Genomic DNA, 24692 nt, shown 5'->3' on the forward strand with positions numbered 1-24692 from the left:
AATGAAATCAAACAAGCGCGCGAGACATTCCACCCCATCGACGAGCGACCATCCTCCTCCTTGTTTCTCTTTTCCACGCCGCCTCGCAGGCAAAGAGAGGATTGGAAAATGAAAAATAGGAGACAGAGGAGGCTGCACCGTCGTGACACCCATTTTTTCCCTCTCTAGCTCACTGTTTCTCGCGTTGCCAGTCTTCTTCTTCTTCTTCTTCTTCTTCTTCCACGATTTTTATTCTTTTTCCTCTCTCGACAGTAGTCACGCTCTACTAACGATAGATCTCATTGAATGACAGTGAAAAGTCCACCTCCTTTCTCTTCTTCTTCTTTTCTTCTTCTTCTTCTTCTTCTTTGCTTTTATTCTGCTTGCACTGGATGACTCGACGCGATTTATCAGTGTCGTTGACGATTCGAAAAAAAAGAATCATTGAAAGGGGAAGGGAGGATGAAAGTAAAGAAATTGCTTCGAAAATTTTAGTTTCTCTTAGCAATAGATTTTACTTGGATTTAATTGTCAAACGTACAAATTGTACAAGGATTTCATTTGAAATTGACGAGAAATAAAGAAAAAAGAGAATATAGTTATCAAAAGCAAAGTTTTTAAAAATACGCACTTCTCTCTTAGAAGGGAACGTGTCTGTCTGTCACTCGTGAAATATAGATGACACGCTGTGAGAGGAATTTAGTTGCGAGGTTTCGCGGTTGAAGAGAGGGATATTCTTCTTGGAACTTTGTCGTGGAGTTGAATCCGTTCCAATGTTGGACGTTTTACATAGTGCAAAGTGGTGTCAATTAGGCTCGTAATATCGTCTTCTAAAAGAGTTGCTACTCTCCGTGGCAATGATTGTCTCTATTTCTCACTATCTAAAATTTCATCGAGTTCTGCTTTCTCCCTCTCCAACTTTACTTTATCCCTAAAAACTTTTCCCTTTCGAACTTTTATCCCGTAAAAAAAGAAGGATATTCGAACAAATTGTAATTCGACAATCAAAGGGCGGATTAATTTTAAGAAAATAATAACAATAATAATAAAAAAAGAAAAGGATCATTCATAGAAAATTTTTTACTAATCAGAAATCTTCACTTTCAGGCGCGATTGAATCCGAGATGAAGCTTGGCTCGTTCAACCGAATCGAGGTTTCGCACAAACCCCCGTTGGATCGTTGAGTCGATGCCGGATAAATTTATTTTAAGTGTCCTTCCGATACCTCGATTCACCATGCTCGGTCGAAAGGAGTAATAGCAACTGAGAGACTCGTCTGGCAAGTGTTCTCGTTTGTGGTAAGAATTCTTCGTTTCTTTCTTTTCTCCTCTTTTCTTTTTTCTCTTTCTTTCTTTTTTTTCCAGTGACCCGACGCTGTGTCAGACGCGATTGAAAAAAGAAAAAAAAAGGAAAAGAAGGTAGAGGCGCGAGAAGAAAGGGATTTCCGGGCGCATATGAAATGCACGAGTGACGGGAGGGGAGAAAAAACATCCGTCACTTTTATTTATTTTCTAGAGAGGAAGGTAAGCCAGATGTTGCCGGCTGTAGATTTTATTAGACACGAAAGTTTTTCCGTCTCCCTCTATTTTTATTTTTTCCTATCCCTCCATTGTAAACCTCTCCACTTTAATCCAATCCACCTCCCCTCTTTCTCTCTTGCTAAATATAAATTAATTCTTCCTGAATGAAGTATCAATTGTTGCCAACTCGAACGAGTCTAGATAAATGTAATTGAATTCGATCTTGGAGAAAGAAATTCGTTGAGATGGAATCGAGTTGTAGATAGAATAAAAAAAAGAAAAAAGGAAGAAGATTTATGAAAAAAGAAAGGGGAGGATAAATTATACGAACCCTCGATGGAGTCATTAACGTTCCAAAAGGGACCTTATTTACACCCCCTTTCCTGTCTAAGAAATGGAAAATCAATTTCAAAGGTTACTCTAACTACGGTTAATCCAGTTTCCTTCACTCCATACATCACATCCGGATAATAACCGATCCATGGCTCCTTTGTTCTTCTATCTATCGAGGGCGAGGGTCAATTAGATTTCACCGGACGGGGGTCGAAAAAAGGAAAGAGAGAGAGAGAAAGAGGGATCGAGCGTGAATCACCGGAAGCGATTTCTTTTCTGGGAGGGAATCGCTTTGAGGGGCGACATGTCGGCGGAGAAACGACTTTGAGCGCGAGAAACGAATGAGGCTGCGAGGTAACTCTCGTGCACAGATAGAGAGCGAAGAAAATAGAAAAGTGGCGGGCTGCTGGCCAGTCTATATATACATGTATACAAGGAGATCCTTTGGGGTTGATGTCGAAAAGAGGCAGTGCAGGGCTACGATGTTTCGGCGAAAAAGGGTCGAGGGTGAAAAGGACAGAATTGAATTCGCTGTTGGTAAAGGAGGGGGAGGGGTGATACGGTGCCATTATCAATTTACAGGGATCAAAGGCAGCGTGGCGCGACGCTAATTAGTCCGCTGCAACGTGACGCTGGAAACAGCCACGTGCAAGTTTCGAATGTACTCGTACGAAAGGATACGCGAAAATCTAATTGCGGCCTGGATCTGGATGGCAAACAACTTTCCACGATTTTCGAATGGTAATTTCTGGCCGGGAGGATATTTAATCGCGTCGCGATATATAAATCTCGAGTTGTTTTAATTTTGCTCACTTCGTTCACAGTTTTTTAATCCCGTGATCTCATCCCGCGAATATGAGAACGCGTTTAACGCTATCTTATCATCTCGGAGTGATCGTATATAAAATATAAATTACCAAGAGCTAAAATTTACAGCTTTTTTTTTTCTTTTTCTTTTTTTGATCCCTTACGACAATATAAATTTCTCAGAAGCTTAGAAGAAGAGGAAACGAGATCGAAGAAATAATGGAGCAATCAGGGTGACGAAGGGCGAAACAATCTGGAATTTGTTACCCCCCCTCTCCCCCGATAGAATTCTTTCCTTTCTTGTTTTTCAATCCAGCTACGACTGGACGTACCGGAAATTACAGCATGGCGCCCTTCGATTTCTTCCATCTCCGGTGGAGATGTGGAGAGAGAGAGAGTCAATGTGTGAGTTTACGAGTCCAGTCGCCGGGATAAACCACGGTGCACAATCTAAGGAAACGATAAACGTGGACATCGGGATATTTCTCAGGTTAAATTCGATCTTTCTTTCGTTCCTCTTTTAACGATTTCGTTTTTCAACCGATCATTCCTTTTTCGCCGTCGTCCTCCTCCCTTTCTCGTCCTCTGTCTCTCTTTTTCTTCTTTCCAAACGACGTATCCAATCCTTCGATAAATCGTTGCAAATTATTTGTAACTATATTTATTTTTCCATCCTTTCTTTTTTTCTTTTTCTTCTTTTTTTCTTTTAAGACGACGTATCGCCTCAGATTATCGATCGTTTCGGTCGAGTATCGGACCGAAGTCGCGAGACATTATTCTCGAAATTTTTCAAACAGGACGAGATCAGCCCTGTATCAATTCAGTCATTTATCATCAACTGTTTGACGGTATTCAAGGGACGTTTGGTGATTGGCGAGGAAAGTTGAGGTTCCCAAAGACTCTTCCTCCATCCTAATAAATCAATATTGACGTAGGGGCGTATTTTATATTTTTCTTCTCTCCACCGTCTTCCCAGACATTCCCATCGAATATCACATTCCATCTGTATCGCGTTTTTCCACACGGTCCACGGTATTATTACATCCCATCGGAGTATCGAGCAAATGGTTCTTTTTTTTCTTTCTTTCTTTCCTCTTCTTTTTTTTTTTTTCTTTTTTTTCGAAACGAGAAATCTCGTCGATATTTTTTTTTCTTTTTCTTTTTTTCGAGACCCACGCTCGTTTCTTTTGTATCCCCGAATATTCGCTCGTTTGTTATTTCTGTTCTCGTTCGAAGGAAAAGATATCGTAAATCGTTTATAAACACGAACGGAACGAATCGAAACATTAATCGACGACTCGTATTCATTTTCTTAATCGCGGCGTATATAAACATTCGGTGTATAGAAACATTCGTGTTTCGATATAATTCAGTCGACGACGAGTTGCTCGCCGAACGAGAATAGAATTATATTATACGGAGTAATAAATTTTTCTTCTTCTTTACGTATCCAATTGAGTAATTAATTTTCGGGCGAAGAAAAATAGTGAAAGGGGAAATGAATCGTCCGCGACGATTTTTAATGCGTACTGTACTTTCAAGAGAGAGAGAGAGAGAGAGAGAGAGAGAGAGAGAGAGAGAGAGAGAGGAAGAACAGATGAACTCGTTCGACGAGTAAAAGAGAAACGCTCGCCTAATTCCAGTTAGCCAAACTTTCACGTTGTTCCGCATATAATTTGCGATTTCATTACTTTCTCGTCTAACTTGGGCGAAATTTGCATTGGAGCCTGACGGTACGTTCAATTAAACGGGCAGAAATATATTTCTCTCTCCTTCCTTCCTTCCTTCCTTCCTTTGGACGAGATCCGAACGCGCGGATCAATCCCGAAAACTTTGCCACGAAACTTCATCAACATAAAATGATAATGATTTCGATTTCTAAAATCTTCGACGATTTGGATATTCGCCTCCCCTCTTTTCCCCCCCTCTCAGACGAAAAAGAATTTTTCGAAAAAACCTTGTAAGCGGTCACGGATCATAAATCTAACGTCTCTTTCGGATTCGCGCAATATTGCTTCGAGCGTCGCGATCCATCTCCGACGTTCCATTCGAAAACGGGCATTCGTCACGAACGTATTGAAAAAAACGTGTCATCAAGACGAAGGAAAACGCAAAATCTGTAATCAATATCGGTCGTTTCTCGAATAACACGTGGGGGGAGGGAAGAGGAGGAGAAAAAAAAAAAAAGAACACGGAACAAGTTCCATCGTTTCGTTGCCCAGACTTGGCAACGATACTTTCCCGATTACCGAGGCAGCGAAAATATATTTTTTCCCTTCCTTTTTCCCTCCCCTCCCCTCCCTTCTCTCGTCGACCCATAGGATAGGATAGGAATTACAGGATCGTTTCATTACGGACCCATTGTGTCCACGTGTTGTGCTTACGGCACGTCGTTTTATTTCGATAACGACCCCCTTTCGCCCTGAAATTTCCCTCTAATTGCAGATAAATTAATTCCATCGGACGAGCACGCTCCGCAGCGTTGATTGGTACGTTTTACCGTACGTATCTCGCGAATCCGATGATCGGCCGAATGAAACATCGTCACGCGTTCCTGCACAGATTTGCATAATGTATCGCTCTTTGATCGAACCTTTCAATTTTTCATTTCAGATATATATACATGTATGTATTTGTACGTGAAATTTGGATTTTATTATATATAAATTAAAATTGAACGTGTAAAATGATACGGGAAGCAAAGTTTATTCGTAACAGAGGATAAAATACGTACGAGGATAGAAGGGATAGAGTTACGAGCGAAATCAAATGGAAAAGTTCGATCGAAAAAAAAGAAAAAATAAATAAATGGAAAGATAATAATTCGTAAAAGAACAACGATATCCTTCCTCTTAAAAATTATTCCGGAGAGAGAGTATTTAAAGAGAGAGAAAAAAAGAGAAATAAAATTCCATTTCCTCGAACGATATGCTCGTTCTATTTTTTTTTTTTTCTTTTTCTCCACCATTGAGCGTTGAAACTTTGATAAAGCTTCGTATTAAATTCTAGCGCGAATTCTCTGGTCGCGCGGAAAGGAAATTGCGAATCTTGGATCGAGCGAGTGGTCGTCGGAGCAGGTTTAAGGGTCAACGTGACGTCACAGAATGGACCGGAGCAAGACGATGGACGGGTGTACGGTGTATGAATAAATTACGAGGACAGTGACACGAAACCGGCGAGATGAGTGGACCAAGATAGCGGACCGCTCTATTTTTGAACGTGCTCCCCATCCTCTCTCTAGTTGATCTACTTTTTTTCCTTTTTCCTTTTTCCTTTTTTTTTTTCCTTTTCTTTTCTTTCCTTATCCCGCGCCCAATTATTCAGCCTAAATTTTCCGGGCAAATATGTACACGCACACGTTTATCCCTTTAGTCGATTCGAAGGAAGCAGGAAATATTCATGCATTGCCCAAGAATGAAAAAGTCGTTTCTCGGAGCGGGAAAAATATCAATTTTCCGCGGGGCTGTTGTCGCGCCGTAAAATATATGCGATTATTCGCCTTAAATATCCGGTGCAGAGAATCGCACTGGAATCATGAATTCCGGCGATAATCCAGGTTCAAATTATATAGATCGAGCACCGATTAATACATTTTATAATGGAGCAACGATCGTGTTATACGTTACCATTTAACACGTGTTTCCATTTCGCTATGCGCAACTTTGCTCCCAATACCGTTGCGCATTCACGTGAAAATCCAGTTAACGGGAACAAATTGCAATTAGGATTGAAGAGAGAGTCGATGAAACGAAGTGCAAATTTGACGCAACAACAACAACAACAACGACGACGACGACGACGACGTGTGCATGCGAAATAAACTCTCGTTGACGATCGAACGACTCTCAAATTTGCGAGGAGGAAAATTAAAAAAAAAAAGAAAGAAAGAAAGAAAGAAAAGAAAGAGAGATTCAAAAAAATATAAAAAGAGGGAACGTAACAATCGGATTTTCTCTTTCCAAGTTTATCCGACGATTCGTCGTTTCAAATATTTCTCTCCACCGGCTAATTCCCATTTCCCGCTAAATCACAGCCGACAGCTGGTCGCAGCGACGACGAGTGACCCAGAAATTAAAAGTATTCCATCTTCACGGCCGCGCGATCAAACCTTTGTTCCGTTTATATTAAACGGGGATTGCCACCCCCGTCCACCCTCACGTTCCCCACGTGTCGAACCGCGGCAGAAACGAGGCGAACCCCTCTCTCGTCCTCCCCCATCCCTCCGTTCCGCGCCATCCAGCGCATCCAACCTCGCCGGATATTTCCGACTGGATATTCCTTCCTGGCTGCGCGTCACGGTGGCCGAGCACGGTTCCTCCGGGGTTGTGCCGCACGCTAAATCATCGCTAACGCGCCTGTCACGAGACTCGAGCCCCCCCTCAAAGTTATGGCATTCGGCGCGGATCCCTGCCCTGCCTCCCGCTTCGTTACGATCTACGTGATCTTCATACGCGTGGAAAACGGGGGTTTGTTGCAACGTATCCGGTCTCGTCTCGTGGTGAAAACCTCGCGAGGGGCGAAGGGATCGATCCAAGGGAGGATGGTTCGTGCAGGGGTTGGGAGGGTAGGTACGTGTCGAGAGAGATGTCGCGTCGCGACGGTTCAACGCACTTTTGGGGAAAGTTTTCGAGGCGGTGTACAAGCGCGTGTCTCGAGGAGGAAAGTGTGGATGCGAAGGGATCTCCTCTATCTCCTGGTTCCTGGCCCACGACAAGTGAACTTTCTTCGTTCGCGATGCATAGTAATTTGCCCCGTATAATTCATATTCATAAATGGCGCATGCATATTCGCGATAAATTTCCCCGCGGAGTCCCCTCCCTCCCCCGTTTCTACGCTCCAAAGTGTAAATTATTTTCTGGGCAAATTGAAAGCTGGTGGTGGTAGTTGCGCGTAGGCTGTATATAGGGAGGGTTGTTGATAGAAAGGATAGAAGGTATATATTGGTACGATTTTAGATACTTGATGATACTCGGTTTATGGGGGAAAGTTCTCTTCTTCGTTCTCTATCGCGATTCGTTTACTTTGGAGAATATTATTCGAGATATTTATTCGAAAACGCGTTTCCCTTAATGCGTCGTTAAATTTTATACCCCTTCGATGATTTTTCTTCGCGTGACAGTTTTACTTTGGAAGGCGAATATTCCGATTTTATTTAGCGGAATTCATTTTCGTTCCAATTTCGGACGAGGATTTTTATTATAAAATCCTCGGGAGACGGAAGTTTTTTTTTTTTTTGCAATAACGATATTGTTTTACAATCTTCTTTTTTATTTTAATCAAAACTATGTATCTTGAACGTATCGATATTCCATTCTTATATTTCCGTGTAATAAAATTGAATATAATTTCTTGATGGGATATTGTAAAGAAATTACAAGATAGAGGATGGATTATTTCTTAAATAATACAAAAATCAAAATTCAATGGATTTCAAACCTATCTAAAGAGTTTAAACGTGCATCGATACTCGAAACCAAGCTTGGAATCAATCTGGACAAACAGAAACAGTTGATTTCTCATTGTGCTTTTCCCCCTTTCACCGTTTCAAAGCCCGCTACCTCTTTTTCGTCTTGCCACGTTCCTCTTTTCCCACCAAGACGGAAAAACGACCGAAGTATCTCGTCTCGAATTTTACCGAACGAACTTTCCTCCTGGTATATAGGTGATCGCTGATCTCTAAGATCCAATAAATCGCCGATGTTCTTCCACCTTGGGGCGCATCCCTTCGTCTTCTTTCCCCTCCTTCTGACTTATTTGCACCCTCTCTCTCTCTCTCTGTTCTTCTGTAGCTCGATTACACTTCGTTTCTGTATCTTCTTTTCCATTTTTTCGTCTCCAAACGTTAAACCTCGTGGACGAGCGTGTTGGTATTTGCGTCTCTTTGTTCGAGGCTAGGGTCTGTAGAGAAGACAGAGCGTTGAAGAAGAAGAAAAAGTCTGGAGCGATATTGAGTGTGTATGATGCAACAGAAACGAGAGATGTGCGTGGGAAAAAGAAAGACAAGGGATAACTTAAGGACAATAGGGAGAGATGATGCTTTATTCGGTAGAGGGGGAAGCTTGGCGAAGAGGATGGAGAAGAGGGAGTTGGAGTAAGGAAAAATATAGGAGAGGGGCGAAAATCGTGGAGAAAATTGTGGAAAGGGGTAATAAACGTGGATAAGAAGATAGGAGACAGAGGGGTGGAAAGAGTTAGACGGTATAGGGATAAACTCTGTAGCCGAAGAAGAAACCTGTAAGGGAGATTGGTTTTCTGGGAGGGAAGGAAATGGTACGGGGAATCCGAAATCAAATATAGTTGGATCGTTGAGAAAAAAGACAAGGGGAGGGTCGATAATCACGATTCGTAATCCAGAGAAAAGAAAAGAAAAGAAAAAAAGAAGAATAAGAAACTTGGCCATCGACGAAAAAATGTCGCGATAAATTAACAAAAAGCGGTGGACGCGTTTGAAGGAAGAAGAAGAAGAAGAAGAAGGGAAAGAGGTCGATGGAAAAAGAAAGAAAAAAAAAACTGAGAAGAAAACGAAGGAAGAAACGTCGTCGTCAGGAGGAAGAGAAGACGGGAACAAGACGAAGAAGAAGATGAAGACGAAACGGCGCAAAGGGTGAAGAAAAAACGGAGAGAGGCCGATTGGACGGGTATCGTGGGAGAAAGAGGAAGAGTGAGATCGGGGAGAGAAGAGGAAGGGAAGGGGTTGGAGTGGCGCGACAAGGAGGGATTGAGAACGGGGGCTGAAAGTGGGGAAGCCGTGGAGAATCAGCGCACAGCTACACCCCACCGTGACGGCCGCGGCAGTCAGTCGTCCGCGCACCTTCGTTCGGCGAGGGTTTCGTGTTCGGTGGAGAATCGTCTCCGCCAGGGAGTGTAGAGAGAGAGAGAGAGAGAAAGAGAGAGAAAGGATCATCGCAGATTGTCATTCATCGATCAGCTGATTCGCCGAGCGGTGCTTTGACCTGCGATCGTCAACAATCGTCGTTGAACGGATCGACTTCTCGTCCTTCGACAACCCCTTCGTTACGCGGACCTCTGCGGAACGGTGAGTCGAGCGACGATCATTTTTATCCTCCTCTTTTCATATTTTCTGCGCCACTCTTTGCGAGTGCTTTAGGGTGATAATTGAGCGAGTAGAATAACGCGAAATTTTCGTACGATGTAAAAGAGGGAAAGGGATGCGGTTAGGGGAATGGGGGGTGAATTTGAATGGGATTGAAACGGGGTTGGCAACGTTTTGGCAATGTCCGTGAAACGTTTCGAAGGGAATCGTAAAAGGGAATCGTGCGAGATCGTGTAGTTAGAGTATATACAGAGGAAGGAAGGTTGAAAGTTGGTGGCAACATGTTTGTCTTGCTTGGACACAGGGAGCACACGGGCTCCACCGTGTTTTCTTTCCTTTCCCTCGTTTTTCATCGGCGTGCGAGAGAAGCAATCGATACCCGATTCTCGAGATGTAACCAAGGACGCGCCGTGGCTTATCCGCAGCGACACGTTAGGAATGAATGAATCATAGATTCCTCTCCTTTTGTTATTCTTTTTTTTACGTTTTACGTATGGCGTCTTCCATTATTTCGCGTTATATAAATAACCTTGATAAATTATATATCGAATATCTTTAAGATTAATATCTCTTTAAGACGCGTATATCTTCCTTTTCAAGTAACATTTTTTTCTTCTTTTATCACCGTTTTGTCATTCATACGTGAACGTAAAGAAAAAAGGAGAAAGAATTTCATACTTTCCATGCAACTATATATATATATATATATATGTATATATAGATGTATATGACTAAAATTTACGTAGAGATATTTATGGAAAAAGCAAGTTATCAGTATTCTGAACCGAAAGATACGGTAATAGGAACGTATAAACAATGTTGAAGCACGTCGCAAAAAACACTCCGCTTTCGCGAAAACCTGTTTGTTTTTCCTCCGTGTAGGCAAGAGATGGATGTAAACCGAGTTCTTCTTCCCTCGTTTCTATCATCTCGTACAATGTGATCAATACTCTATTCCCCTCCCCCCTTCCTCCACCCTCCTCCCCCCGCATGTAATCCATTGATTAAATTACAGACCTCCAATAAAATTGTATAACCGTCTATTCTTAGATAGATAGATACATCATACTTGAATAACACAGTAAAATTACCTTTCCTCGCTTGAATAATTAAATTATCTAATCATAATAAAGAGACGCGTACGCCACGATATATATATATATATATATTATAAAATTATAGTTACAATCTCCTCAAAATCTTCTCTCTCGCTCCCGATATTCGTGAATCCCTTTCACGAGTTGAGAACCGTAGTATAATTCCTTGTATCGTGATACAGACAGGAGAGAGGAAGGGAAGAGGGGGAGGGCTCTTTACAATTTCCGCAGAATAGAGCACCCATCTCTTTCGCAGCTACGTTTCGAAACTACGTTTGTTGGCCAAACACAGCTGGGAACGTTCGAAATTGATGCGAGAAATTTTGGTCGGCAGCAAGCCATAAAAGTCATTGTAATTTCTGCAAGTTCGCGGCCACGTGCAACCCCGCGACTAATGAACGATCCCCTGGCTGGGTCAAACTCTCTCCCCCTCTCTCCCTTTCTCTCTCTCTGTACTTCCGCTCAGAAACACGCGTTGTGAAACGTGTTTCCTCTAATTATTCCCGAACGCATATAACACCGAAGTCTTGCGCGTTTTTCGTTTCTGTAATATATTTGATACAGATCCTCGGACTAAACCACTTACTTTACGTTGCGTTACTTCATTTTCAACGTCACTTCTTTATCCGTGAGATTTCGCACGAAGGAAGGAGGAGAGAAGGGAGGGAGGATGGAGAAAAGATCTCTTCGGGTTTATTATTAATTACACCCTCGATTCCTAAACACGAAGTCGTCCGAAGGCGACTAGCTCGTTCCAACTCGTACAAATTTGCGGTCGTGTTAGTTCCAGGTCGTATAGCTCGTTTATAACTGAATGTATAACGGAGAACAGTGGCGTCATTTTGACTGGTGATGTTCATCCACTCGAAACTAACGGTGTGCCCGTGTAAATTTTCCCGTTGCCAATAATCGTTTCACATATTTGCTATTTATTGTGAGTGCCGTTGCAATCATTGGTATATATATATATATATGTCGTGTTCGATTTTTGAAGATCGAAAGGAGGAGTCCAAAGCAACATTGTTCCTTTTCGGACAATTTTCTTCGATATTCGTATACACTCGTATACGCTCGAGACGGTGATAGCAAAAAAAGGCTGTTACCTAAAGGGGGTATAAAAATTTCTGCAAACGACGATTTCTTCATAAGAGGTTCTTGGGGCGCCATAACTGGCTGACCTCAGACCGTAAAGATGTCTGGAAATAAAAGTCGTTAGGAGGAAGTTATATTACTTTTATATAAACGAGAATAACGGAATAAGAAAATGGAGTTACTCTCCTTCTCTCGTAACGAGCGCAACATCGAAGGATCTGAATCGAATGAATTCAGAATCATTTTACGCTCGTCCTTCCAATTACTCTTCATTCGTTATAATTTATATCCTTTATTTGATATAATTTCCATTCCATTCCATTCCATTCATTGGAATTCCATCGATCGATAAATTGGTTTGGATTTTTAACTTCGTCCCCCGTTTGATCGTTGTCGTAACAACGTTAACGATCTCTGGTTAAACAGGTTCGTTTTTTTTTTTTTTTCATAGTCAGCCCTGCAAGAAGAAAGTGTTTCCACCGAGTTTTACGTAATCCCCGTCATCCTCCCTCTCCCCCTTAAAACGTACACGAAAGATCTAATGAACGGTCCGTACGAGGGTCGAATCGAAAAGTGGAGTTCGGCTTGGTTGTCGCCTGGTGGAAATTGTTCCTGAGTTATACCGCGTTCAACTATCTCTCCCGTCTTACGGTCTACGGGATCTATGTACCTTGAACTTTTCGAAGTTTGCGCCCGACAGAGGAAGCGTGACGTGGTGAACAAGAAGTGGTGATCAATCGGCATTAAGGTCGGGGCTGTTTGATGAAGGGGGTTTGCAAATGAACACGTCTCAACCGAAACAGCGATAGATTTCAGGAATGTTTATCGAATCTGCAAGACGGATCACCGAAATTGAGCGGTGTGTACAAGTTGAGGAGATGATAAATACAACTCTCAACAATTATTCCAGAGGATCTCGGGAATAACGATAGAATCGAAGAAAATTAATATCGACGAGGAATTTTTTTATCGGGGAAAGAAAACTTTTTAGAAAAGATTTTTCTATCTGCGCTTCGTCATTCGAAATGAAATCTGTTAACGATAAGTTTTCTTCCTCCCTGCTTATATTTCACGTTCAATACTTTACACGTAAACTTTCTATCCAATTAGTCGAGTATTATCCACGGTCAGAGCGTGAATAAATATATTTTATGACGTCTGTTTTGTTTAATTAAGATACTTTATTATTGCACGTTTGAATTTTAATGAACATGTGCACGCCACTTCCCGCTCATGCTTTTATTATAATGCGGAAGGGAAAGAGAGAGAGAGAGAGAGAGAGAGAGTTTCCGCGTTGAAAATGACATTTCATAACGAACCCTCCCCGATTCATAATTCGTTCTTATCGCGAAAAATTGAATTTTTTAAATATCCAGGATGTAGCTGTTACAAAGACTGCGCGACTCTTTTTTTTCTCCCCTTTTCTTTCACTTTATTTTTCACTTTTGTCACCGCTTTTTATCAAATCCTTTCCGCGCCGCCGTGCTTTTCGAGCGCATAAGTGAAATAAATCGGTCTGTTAAATCGGTTTTTATATCGCGATACGAATATTAATAATATATTGGGAAGGATTTAAAATTCAGAAAACAATCCGCGGATGAGCCGCGGATCGTAATGTTTTTTTCCAAATTACGTCACGTTTCACCGATGAGTCACGATCCCGGATAATTTTTTAATATTCCCGTTTTATGCGCGACGCGAATGAACGATAAATGTGATCCGTGATTTCACGTAGGAAAGGTATCGTTGAAAAAAAAAAAAAAAGAAGAAATCTTTGCGGTAGAGATAAGAAATCTCGAGCAATTTCCCGGGCAAATTTTTAAACGTATTTGCCATCTTCTATTTCCCTCTTTCGGTTTTCACTTCTTTCCCTCTCCCCTTCTCGAAAAGAGCAGCGATAATAGTAACATTGTTCGTCGTTTTTCGAACAGCCAAAGAGTCTCGTAGATAATTTCAACTTTAGAAGCCCCTTTTAAAGAGCTTTTCATTGCGATTTTCCAACAGCTTAACTCGTCATTCCTTTTTTTTTTTTTTTTTTTTTTTTATTTTATTTCTACAATCAGTTTCTCGCGTAACGAGTGGTAACGAGTTATTAATAACGCATATACCGTTTCTCGAGTACCAATGATGTTCATCAGTTTTTCGCAGAAAAGTTTCGCAAACGATTGATATATCGGGTGAAAATTTTTCGGCCCGATATTACATTCCGTACCGGTCTCGTTACCAGAAATTACAACCATTTTTTATTCCCCCGAATTGAAATAAAGCGGTACGATACAAATTTAATGCATTTTATACGAACCGCCAAGAATATTTCGTTCGCTGGCCATTTCCGGTGAAAAATTTTCGGACACGTTTAAATTAAAAAATATATATTTTCCTTTCTTCTCTATATCATAATGATTCTGCACTGATCTCGAAATTATCGTTCCCTTAAAAGTAGAACGGGAAAAGTGATTTTCCATTTTTTTTTTTTTTTTTTTACATTAATTACAATTATTTCCTCGTCCTTCAAAATTTATGAAACGATCTCTGATATATATATATATATATATATATATATATATATATATATACGAGAAATTTAAATATTTTTCCAGTTTCCAGTCGCATAAATCCGGTCCCGCGCGTATTTTTGAAATCGCTCGATAAGACACAAACTAGCATTATCAGGGATTACTCGACGGGAAGAAAATTGTTCTCATCGTATTTTCTCTTCACTCTCGATATCATAAAGTGTCGCTAAGCTTCAGGAGGAAAAAAAAGAAAGAAAAAGAAGAAGAAGAAGAAGAAGAAAAGGGATAAAAAGATATACAGTTTCAATACTCTCGGCTTAAATAGAAGGCGAGGGTCGCGCATCTGGGGGGGAGGAAGTTTGAAAAATAATTCGTCGACGGCTTAAAACTCGAGCATCGGATGAGATTCGAGCGTTCGCGAGGTTGAAAGTATGCGACAATTTAAAAAAAAAATAAAAAAAAAAAGTACGGTGAAATAAAAGACGAATGCAAAATACCGTAGAGAGAAACGTATCCAAAGATTTACCGTGCAGAAGCCTCTCGCTTGGTGTCCGTTTTGTCTGTTTGCCCGACCCCTCTTCACGATACCTCCCTCCCTCCCTCTCCACGTTACTTTGCTCTCGTTCCCTTCGAGGCGTACATTTATGTTATGCAAATGCGATTCTCTTGGAGAAAGGGATGTAAGAGCGAGCCATGGGAGGGAAGTGGAGCGACACCGTGGCCGTTTGGCGTGGAAAATAAAATTCATGAGTGATAGTTTGACTTATTCCGAGATTTTTCCACGTTACGTTTCCTCCCGAGAAATTCTCTCCCGTGATGGAGAAAGAGAGAGAGAGAAAGAGAGAGAGAGAGCTATCCTTTTTTATTCCATCTCCATCAAGGAGCATCCGTTTTAATGCCACGATCTCTCTCCCCGCTCGCTTATTTATTTATTTATTCCGACTCCCACGTCACGCGTTTCTGGATAGATCCTAAAACACTTTTCACGATCGGGATTGAGGAATGATCGTTTCCACTCGAAATTTCTACTACCTCGAGAGACTTTAAACCTTAAATAGGTGGAAAATTGGAACGGAAACGGAGGCATTTAAAGAAACGCGTTTTTTCGAAATTTAATTTTCACGATTTTAAAAGGTTTAGAAAATTAGATCGGACGCGTTGGATTCTTTTTAGATATTTCTCGTCGAGCAGAGTATAGGATAATGTTCGCGAGTCGCGATTAAAAATCGAAAGGGGTCGCGGGCACAGCGGGAACCGCACCAGAGACGGTGGTCGAACGTCACCAGCATCAAGCGTAAAACGGCCGGTTTTAAAGTGGAAGAAGCAATTTGCAGGCCATCGCCTGTATTTCCATACCTGTCAGAAGCATACCTACGGCTTATGACGTCACGGTGTACGATCGTGATCTTCGAGCGCCCCCGCGCTTTGCTTTGAAATACGACCTAAATAAAGGGATACGGGGACGGGCTCGAGAGTGAGATTTCTAATGAAAATTTACGAGGCGCCAAGCGATTAAGTAATCAAGAAAACAAACAAAAAAAAAAAATAGCCACTTTTTTAAATATTCGATTGCTGTTGCTGTTCGCAATCGTTTGAAGAGTTTTCAATGGGAAAAGTCGAGCGACTTTTTATATTTCGAGAGCTGCATATTTTTGCAAAACAAAAGAACGAGGGAGGGGAATAAAAATTGAAGAAACTAATTAATCAAGAGCAATTTTTCTTTAAGAAGCTCAAGATTCGATCGATCCTTCCATTCCACTCCACTTTCAATATTTCTCTATAAATATTTTATATCCGTTTAAGACGATTGTTTTACCCCTTCTTCTTCCTTCCTCCCCGTGATCTTTAACTTCAACATTTTTCATCGCTAGTTCCTCTACGATTTATCAAATCTCGAGGATAAAAATGGGGGGAATTCGCAGCCCACAATTCGTCCCCAGCATCCAGTCACCTTCCCGTCGATCTTGTTCTCAATACAAACGCAATTCATCTCAATCCAAAGGGGATATTTGTCCAGATTCATCTTTCGCCGGTAGAAGGTCCGTTCCCAGAGATACTCTCGCTTAATCTTCGACCTCTCGCCAGATAACGGTGGCGAGATCAAAATCCTCTTGCTTTGGGAGCACGTTCGAGCGGAAAATCATGCAGAATTAGCCGGTGGTTTAGGCCCACTTCGATATTCGATCCAATCGATCTTGGAAAGTGGGCGACGAATCGTGACCGGCCGCGACTTTTCACGACTTTTCACGACGCGAGAACAGGCAGGCGAGCCCGTGTTAGCAGCTTCTTGTCCCAAGGAAATCGGATAATCCCGCGAATTCGTTATCACGGGCGGTGCCTTGGCTCTTTCGCCACGGTTGGCGAGAGGGATGATTTGCATACATTTTCCACGGGTGGAAATGAAATTGCTCGTGAAGCGAAGATGGCAAAGCCTCTCTTTCCGCCCTATTTGAAGCGTACGCTCGCAATCAGGAGGCGCAACAAGATGTACGCGACGTACCGAGCCGACCGTGCTTTCCAACCACGCGCGGTAACGTTTCGCAAATAAATCGGACGAAATTTGAATCCATCCGACGTTTGGCCCATCCCTTCGTCGTTCGAAATCATGGATTCGTCTGGTTTGCTGGTAAATTCGATATACGAAGTTGTTTCTCCGAAGCATCCCCTTGTTTTCGAAATGTCCCAATCGTTTTGGAAATTCCACTCCACCGCCTCTGATCGATCCACTTGTGTCTTTGTCCTTGTCTTTTTTCCCGTTTCTTCGAGGGGAAAAAGAAAAAAAAAGGAAAAAAAAGAAATCGCTCGTTTCCTTTGGAAAATATCGCTCGACGCGTGCGGAGTAGTTTCGCGCAGACACGAGGGGATGCATATTTTCGAAGAGGATATTCGACCGGGGAGGAATGCTAAAGAGAATGCAACTATGCGAAGCGCAGAGTGCATCGCAACGAGGAAGAATTTCAGACAAGTATAGAGAAAGTACAGAGAAGCTTCTTTCCCTTTACACGAAAAATCCGATTATTCCATTATTATTATTCACGCGCGTAATAACGGGTGGTATAATTATATTTTGGGTAAATATTCGGGGAAAGGGGGAAACTGACCCTTGTTGGGCAACGTTGAAACGTAAACGAGCAACAATAGATTTCAATATAGAATCATTTTCGCCCGCCCCACGGCTACCTCTGTTCGAAATTGCGTTATGCAATTAATAGCGTTCATACTGGCGCCAACTCTCCTCTCGTTGGAATAAGTAACGCGTGTTTACGTGTTTATCATTTAAACGGGCCACAGATTATCCCCTCACGGATTTCATTATACGGATGAAGTGACGAGAGATTCATTTCCGCAAGAAATAATCCGTTTCGTATATGTTTTTACATTTGTCGTCGTGTATTCCGAGTTATACAATTCTCAGACTTGGATACTCCGTTTCAAAAAAGAAAAAAGATAAAATAAAATAATCGTAGTTTGAATTGAAACAAAGAATAATTAATCTTTCCACGTACTTTACTACAACATTTTGGAAAAATTTTTGACAACAACGGTGAAATAATTTTGTTCGCAATCCTTTCCTTGCTCTTCGATATTCTCGAGATCCGACACGAATCGAGAAATATTTCAGGACGATCCTCGATTGATATTTCGTAAATTTAGGATCCCGTTAAAAATAGTTACTAATTCGCCCCGCGCGATCCGTAAATAAATTCTCCTCTCGTCGAAACGGGATATCATCGATACCCATTAGTTTTCCCCTCGATAAAAAGACGCGGGCCTCTTTAATGAGGAAACTTGGAGAATTTCCGTTAATCGAGGGAGTAGAGCACAAACCCTCGTTACCACATGCGTTCGCGCGGTCGTTTCGAATAACTCATTAGCATCGAGCGGGAGGTGTTGGAGCACCCTCGTTTAACATCGCTCTAGAAAGCAGCCAAGGGGTCAAATTAATTGATGCTCTTCGGTCGCTTCAATTACGTTACGTAATTACCGGTTATTCGTTATCGGTTCATTAACCCTCCATGATCGGCGGAGATCGGCAACAGTCGTTGAATATCAGCCGATATCGCGTCGATATCGGCTGGACGGAGAGACACGATTTTTCCCACGTATCGCGAGAGTCGTCTCCCCTCCTCCGCCGTGAAAATATTATTTCGGTTGACGAAAGAAAGGCGGCGCGCGAAAGTTGTAGAGGGTGGAACTCGTCGAGGAGGAAGAAAAAAATAATAGGAAAGCCGGAGAGGTTCATGGTAATTGGCGAGGAAGCACTAGGTATGCGAGATGAAATTGAATGTTGGAAAGCAAAGTGTCTTTTCTCGAGCGATGTTATTACGGATAAGAAAAGCGGCACGCGGTGAATGCGCTCGCGCGCGTGCGTGTGTGTTCAGATGAATTCAAAGATATATTTGTGTGTGTATGTGTGTATATATATATATATCGTCTTTGAAAGCTTTATTTTCGCGATTCAATTTAATCTTTCTCTTTTATTTCCCTCGTTTATTTCTTAAATCATCCTTGGCCATTTATATATTTTTCGACTTATATATATATATAAAACCGTACTATTTTCTCGTTCGTGATTTTGCTTTGGATACCGTGCGTTTATGAAATTTTGAAACTTACGCTCGAGATTGCTTTTTTTTTTCTTTTTCTTTTCCCAAGCAGGAGAAAGAGAAATAAAGAAAACTTGATAATTAGTAGCCCCGCTACTCGCTAAAAATTATACCCCTCGACGAGGGTCTTTCACCCACTTTGGACGCGAAATAGACAATTCTGAGGATGCTTCTGCCCCCTCGGTATTCGGAGGTTTTCGCGTTTTTAAGAAGTGGTTCAAAACACGGCACTCGTGGACCGCTACTCTTCAAAGAAAGGCCGACAGTGGCCAATTATCGGACTTAAGTAAAATCCGCGACACGGCAATTACAACATCAAACGGACCGTCCAGACTCGGCGCGATGCTCCTCCACGTCTTTTCCCTTGAAAGCTTCTCTCCTTTGCATTAGCCAACGACCACTTGGAAGATCGGGGCTAAGCATCCTTGCCAACGGTATATCAGGAAGAGATACCAATTTTACACCGGCCGGCCACAAACGGGTGGAGAGTCGGGTTCACGGTCGTAGCGTAATTAAAGTGTCGTAATTAAACCACGCTGGTCGAAGTGACGAGAGAGAGTGGGAGGGGAAGGGAGGAGGTAGGGAAGGTGGTCGAAAGAGGAGGAGAGAAAGGGAAGGAAAAGGGGGTCGCCTAGAAAGGGCAGTTCCGGCGGGTATGTTTAACCATCAGGCAAATAGATAGGGGAGGATGGTGCAATCAACATTTGCTCGAAAGAAATTCGTGTACCAATCGTTGGTGATAGCACAATTACATCTATGGGAGAAGATAATTTTTGGAAATTGTTCGCCTTTTTATTTAGAAAGAACCCTTTAAAAAATACGAGAAATCGTTGGTGATCCTTTGATCCTTGTTGGATCCTTGTGATTCACTCTAATGGTGGAGAAGGTGTGACGGTGTGCGTGGTGTGTTTCGACTGTTGGCAACTGGATGAAGGGGGAAAGGTGGAGTGCAAACGGACGATAAAGGTGAGCGATAAAGGTATTAGCGAGATTGGGGGAGGAATGTAATTTCGCGCCAACTCGTTGCTTGCTATTATGAAAGAAGAAAGGTTGATGGAGATACGTAGAAAAAGAGAGAGAGGGGAGGGGAAGAGGCAGTGGCGGCTTAAACAGGAAATATACTTTGTAGATTGCACTTATTACGCCGCTTGATCGACTAATTATGAGAGTTTTGGAGGGTTGAAGAGGAGGTTAGGACAATGTCGATCGAGGAGATGGTGAAAGGGGATATTGGAAAGGGTTAAATTCGTAACTAGGAGAAAGAAAACGAAGAGGACGAGAGAAACAGAAGGGATGAGCGTAAGTTTTACGCGGGTTTTCCATTTCTCCCTCACTACGCATAGCTTGCGGAAGCATTAAACTCGTACTGTAGAATGCTGCTTTTGCTCTACTAAGCACAAGAGCGCGTGTTTACCTCCTTTTAGTTTAGAGAGGCACGCTCCGGGAATGCGAAGTACACTTTCCATCCTTTCTTCCTCTCCCTTTTTCTTCCGCTGTTTAACCTGGCTCCTCTTTCCTTCTTTTTTTTCTTCCTTTTCTTTTTTTTCTTCCCCCGCATTTCGAAAAACCTACGCGTCTCTGTTCCGAAACTTTCCTCTCGTGCCTCGGATCGTAAATGAATAATGAATCTTCTCTGTTTCACTTTTGAACGATAAAATTCCATCCGAAATTTCGATATCTATATATATATATATATATATATTTCTTTCGAACTTGTTTCGTTCAGAAATTCATTACAGAATTCATTTGATACAAGGAATAATTTTACAAACTCTCTCTCTCTCTCTCGTTCCACGCTAGCTCTTTAGATATTCTTTAGATTGAACCGAAGAACCGTTGCCAGGGATCCGGTTATCGTCTTCGAAAGATACCGAAGATCCCGTTACTTTTTGCCCTTTGGAACTTGTTCAACTTTTCCTCCTTCTCTCTCACTCCTCCCCCCTTCTCTCCCCTCTTCCTCGTCTTATTGCCGTGTCTTCCCCGTAGTTTTTTTTACTAGCGGCGAAACAACCCTCCGGGCGATCATCGTTTGTACCCGGTGTCGAGAGCTTAATGGCGAAACTCGTTGTTATTCGTGCACGGGGGTTGAAACGGCCAGCAAGAACGCCTCTGGAATTGGGTCGCTCTCGTTTAAACTTTCATCCGGTTGAAGTTCGCCGGTTAGTCTTTTTCCGTCCGGGTTAAGACGTCGCTGTGATAGCGACGAGGATTAGATATGTGTCTGGGATACACGCCGCGAGCGTGTTCCACGAGGAGAATTTTTCATCCTCGACAATGAATAACCCTTTTCGTAGTCCTCCCCTCCCCTCCCCATTGTTTTATCGCGCGTATTTCGAAGTGTATTCCAATTTTTCATCGCGTCCCTTTTTTTTTTTTTTTTTCTCTTAAAAAATGGAGATGGCATCGAACGGAGACTCCATTTTTCCTTTTTTTTTTTTCTGACGAAAATGTCATTCTTTCTTTTGTCCCATTGTCCCCCCGCGTATCGATGGAAAAAACGAAAGATAGAATTTGGCTCGAGTCGCCGGAATTTTCGATTGATTTTATTGCTCGACAGTAAGCCGAATGGCGGAGTATCGCGTGTAACTCGTCGTGTTTTCTCGTTTTTTTTTTTTTCTATTTTTTATTTCTTTTTTTTTTTATTCTTTTTTTTTTTTTTTTTTTTATATAGCAATATCAATTTCTGCTCGGCACGCGTGACAAACATTTTGTCACATTCGTTTAATCGCGCTATATCGTGGACATAAATTGGGCAAACTTCGTTATCAATAATCCGAGGATTAAAATAAATTTGCCGCGATGCGTGCGCGGGCTCGTAAGAGTCGAGCGTTAAATGAGAAATAAAAGCTTTTTCGTCGCGCGATGTGTATTTTTGTATTTTTTTTCGATATCGAACCGAAAAAAATTAATAAGCTTTTTAGAAAACAAATTTTCAAGTTCTGGATAATTAATCCTCCTCCATTTTTGCGTTTGAAATGAATTTAAAAAAATATGATTTTTGTTTCGTAAGTCTTCTTCTTTTCTTCTTCTTTTTTTTTTTTTTTTTTTTTTCTCTCCAGACAACTTTTCAACTTACAACTTATAACAGGTTTCACGATTCGTTACTGGATCGTTGCTTTTCGCAATGTTGCTTCATTAAGAATTTTTTTAAAAGTTCCCCCATCCACGCCCTTGTTATTTACCCTTCGAATATTTCTCTCCAACCACTCATGAATTAATTAACTTGCACTTGTGGTTGTACTAATCACTATTTATCGTATAAAATATCGTATATAGACGTAACAATCTAGCTGCAAACAATTTGTAGAAAATTAGGTTAAAAGCATCTTTGGAGGACCATCATCCATTATTATCCGAATACAAATCCGAAATCCGTTTACAAACGATCGAGTCGAATATATCGCGATGTACACATAGACGAGTAGTAGGCGTATCGAGACTTGAGAATATTGCGAGAATATATATATATGTATATATGTATATATGTATATATAGATTGTAAGGGTGCACGCTTTGAAATTGTACGGAAATCCCTTAATTTAGCGAAAGCTCTGACACAACTGGACGGCTTACAGAGGGATTAAAACACGACAGAAATTTATAAAGCTAAGCCTCACGCCAATCTCTTTCGTCGTTCACCTTCGTTCATCTTCGTTCGCTCGCGTGATTAATCTTTTTCCTCTTCTCTCGATCAACTTTTTATCACCAAGTTCGAAGTTATGTGTATAAACTATAAGAAGGGAATATATTTCCCATTCGCGAGAAACTTTTTTCGATCTCTTCGATTTTCTTATTAATCCTTATTTCTTTTCTTCTCTCTCTCTCTCTCTATTTCTTTTTCGATTCAAACGACGCAAGAAATTTTCTACGCGATAATTACCTTACGTGTAATGTCTCTTAAGTAAGAGCGCGAATCGTTTCCACGATAGAAACGATAGAATGGAACGTGTGTTTTTTCAACGATTTTCATAATTCTTTTAAAAACCCGTAACGGCACGCTGTTATCCTTGAAATTAAAATTCCAATGGAAATCAACAGATGGAGTGGTCTCTGGTATTTGCGAGAATTTTTACCAGATTTTTTCTCCGAAGCAAGGTTCATCGCAGCTCCCGATTGTTTCATCTAACGAATATTCGAAGCGAGAGATAATTGTTAACGGGGGCGAGTGAAAAGTGTCGACGCGTAAAAAAATTTTATCTCTGTTATTGTAGAGGCGCGACAACGTGACTTTGTGTAAAAGTATATAAAAGACGAGAGAGAGAGAGAAAGAGAGAGAGAGAAGGGGAAGAGGAAGCGAAGGGGAATGGGGAATGGATGGAAAACTGGAAGAATATCGAGGGAGACAGTCGTCTCTACTGAACGAGCAGCCGCGAGATCATCATCCCTCGTTTGCCTCTCTTAAGAGTCCGATTTTTTTTTTTTTTCCCTCCACGCTTGTCACTCGATTTCGAGCGAGTTTTCTATATCTTGAGAAACGTTTGAAGTTTTAGCTTCGCCAATGTACGAGTAAAATACTTCACTTCGATCCCGAGAATTATTATTCTTTCTTCGCTAGTTAATTTTCTCGTCTCTCGATAAACGGATACAAATCATCGCGAAATCATTCCAATTCACGTACGCGTACGAGATTTATACTTTCGATGTAATCTCGCAATAAAGGGATGCATATTCTTCTTTGTGATTCTTATTTATGAGAAGAAGCTGGTGTAAGGAAAATGTAGTAGGTAGGTCAAGAAAAGAAAAAGTTTCTATTTTTGTATCACATTCATTAATTTTATTACAGATAGATACAGATAGTATTACAAATATTATTTTTGAAATTTTTGATTTTACGCTACTTCTTCCTTCGTTTCTTCTGGATCGTTCTGAAGCGAATGTCCTCTTAGAAGGTATCCCTTTTCTTCCTGCAGATCGTTAGCCGGATCCTTCATGAACGTTATCTCCACTCTGTAATCAAACAGTGCAATCTTTGATCAATATTCAAAGATTTCAAATTTTCTAAATAATATAGCAACACCATTGTAAAACACATTGTATCATTCGTAAAATTTCTTTTCTATTCAACTCCTGTCGTAAATTACTACAAAAAACGAAATAGGGCTATCTTTTAGAGTTTTTCTTTTAAAAATATTGTTAATATATATATCTTCCTTCGAGATATCACATCTTTCAATTAACACTCAGCATTCAAAGATGGCGCAATTGCGGAACGATTAAGAAGGAATTTAAAAACGCGTAAAAAGGGAAAAGGAAGAATCTTCTATCTTATCTAAGATAAAAAGAGAGAGAGAGAGACAATGTCCTAACTCGCGACCGACTATATTTCTCGTTTACCTTAAAAGCACAATTTTTCTCTTTCGTGTCCCTCGAACCCTCGTTCTATCAACTATCTCCCGCTTGCAAATCTCCCTCCTCTTCTTCCCTGCAAGGGAGTGAGAGACGAATTGGTGAATCTGCGCAGTGAATCGAGTTCATCCGCGAAAGTGCTGGCGGGAAAAAATGAAAAAGGAGGAAAATGTTCGATCCCTCGGCTTCCTCTTCGTTCTTCGCTCGACTTCGCGAGCGAATATTAATTTATCAATCAGAGAAGAAGAAGAGGGTTGCGTTCGAATATGATTTTCTCGATGCCAATGCCGCGCATTAATCCTTGGAATTGAAAGCGCTTCCAAGACATTTCCTGTCTCTCT

General features: G+C 41.3%; 1 long non-coding RNA gene across 3 annotated transcripts in view; it reads left to right on the top strand.

The window, feature by feature from the left end:
- The first annotated feature begins 940 nt into the window (after nucleotides 1-940).
- The window catches only part of LOC113219215, a 33735-nt gene continuing 9983 nt past the window's right edge, over nucleotides 941-24692 (top strand). Inside the window, exons 1-3 of one of the 3 annotated variants that reach the window (XR_003306002.1) lie at nucleotides 941-1502; nucleotides 3020-3021; nucleotides 5253-5642. This is a non-coding gene — a long non-coding RNA (uncharacterized LOC113219215). Of the gene's footprint in view, nucleotides 1503-2414; nucleotides 4827-5252; nucleotides 5643-24692 lie in introns of those variants that run through there. The other 2 variants (XR_003306001.1, XR_003306000.1) reach the window with 2 other exon arrangements.

This window comes from Apis mellifera, linkage group LG13 (assembly GCF_003254395.2).
Source record: "Apis mellifera strain DH4 linkage group LG13, Amel_HAv3.1, whole genome shotgun sequence".
Classification (NCBI taxonomy): domain Eukaryota; kingdom Metazoa; phylum Arthropoda; class Insecta; order Hymenoptera; family Apidae; genus Apis; species Apis mellifera.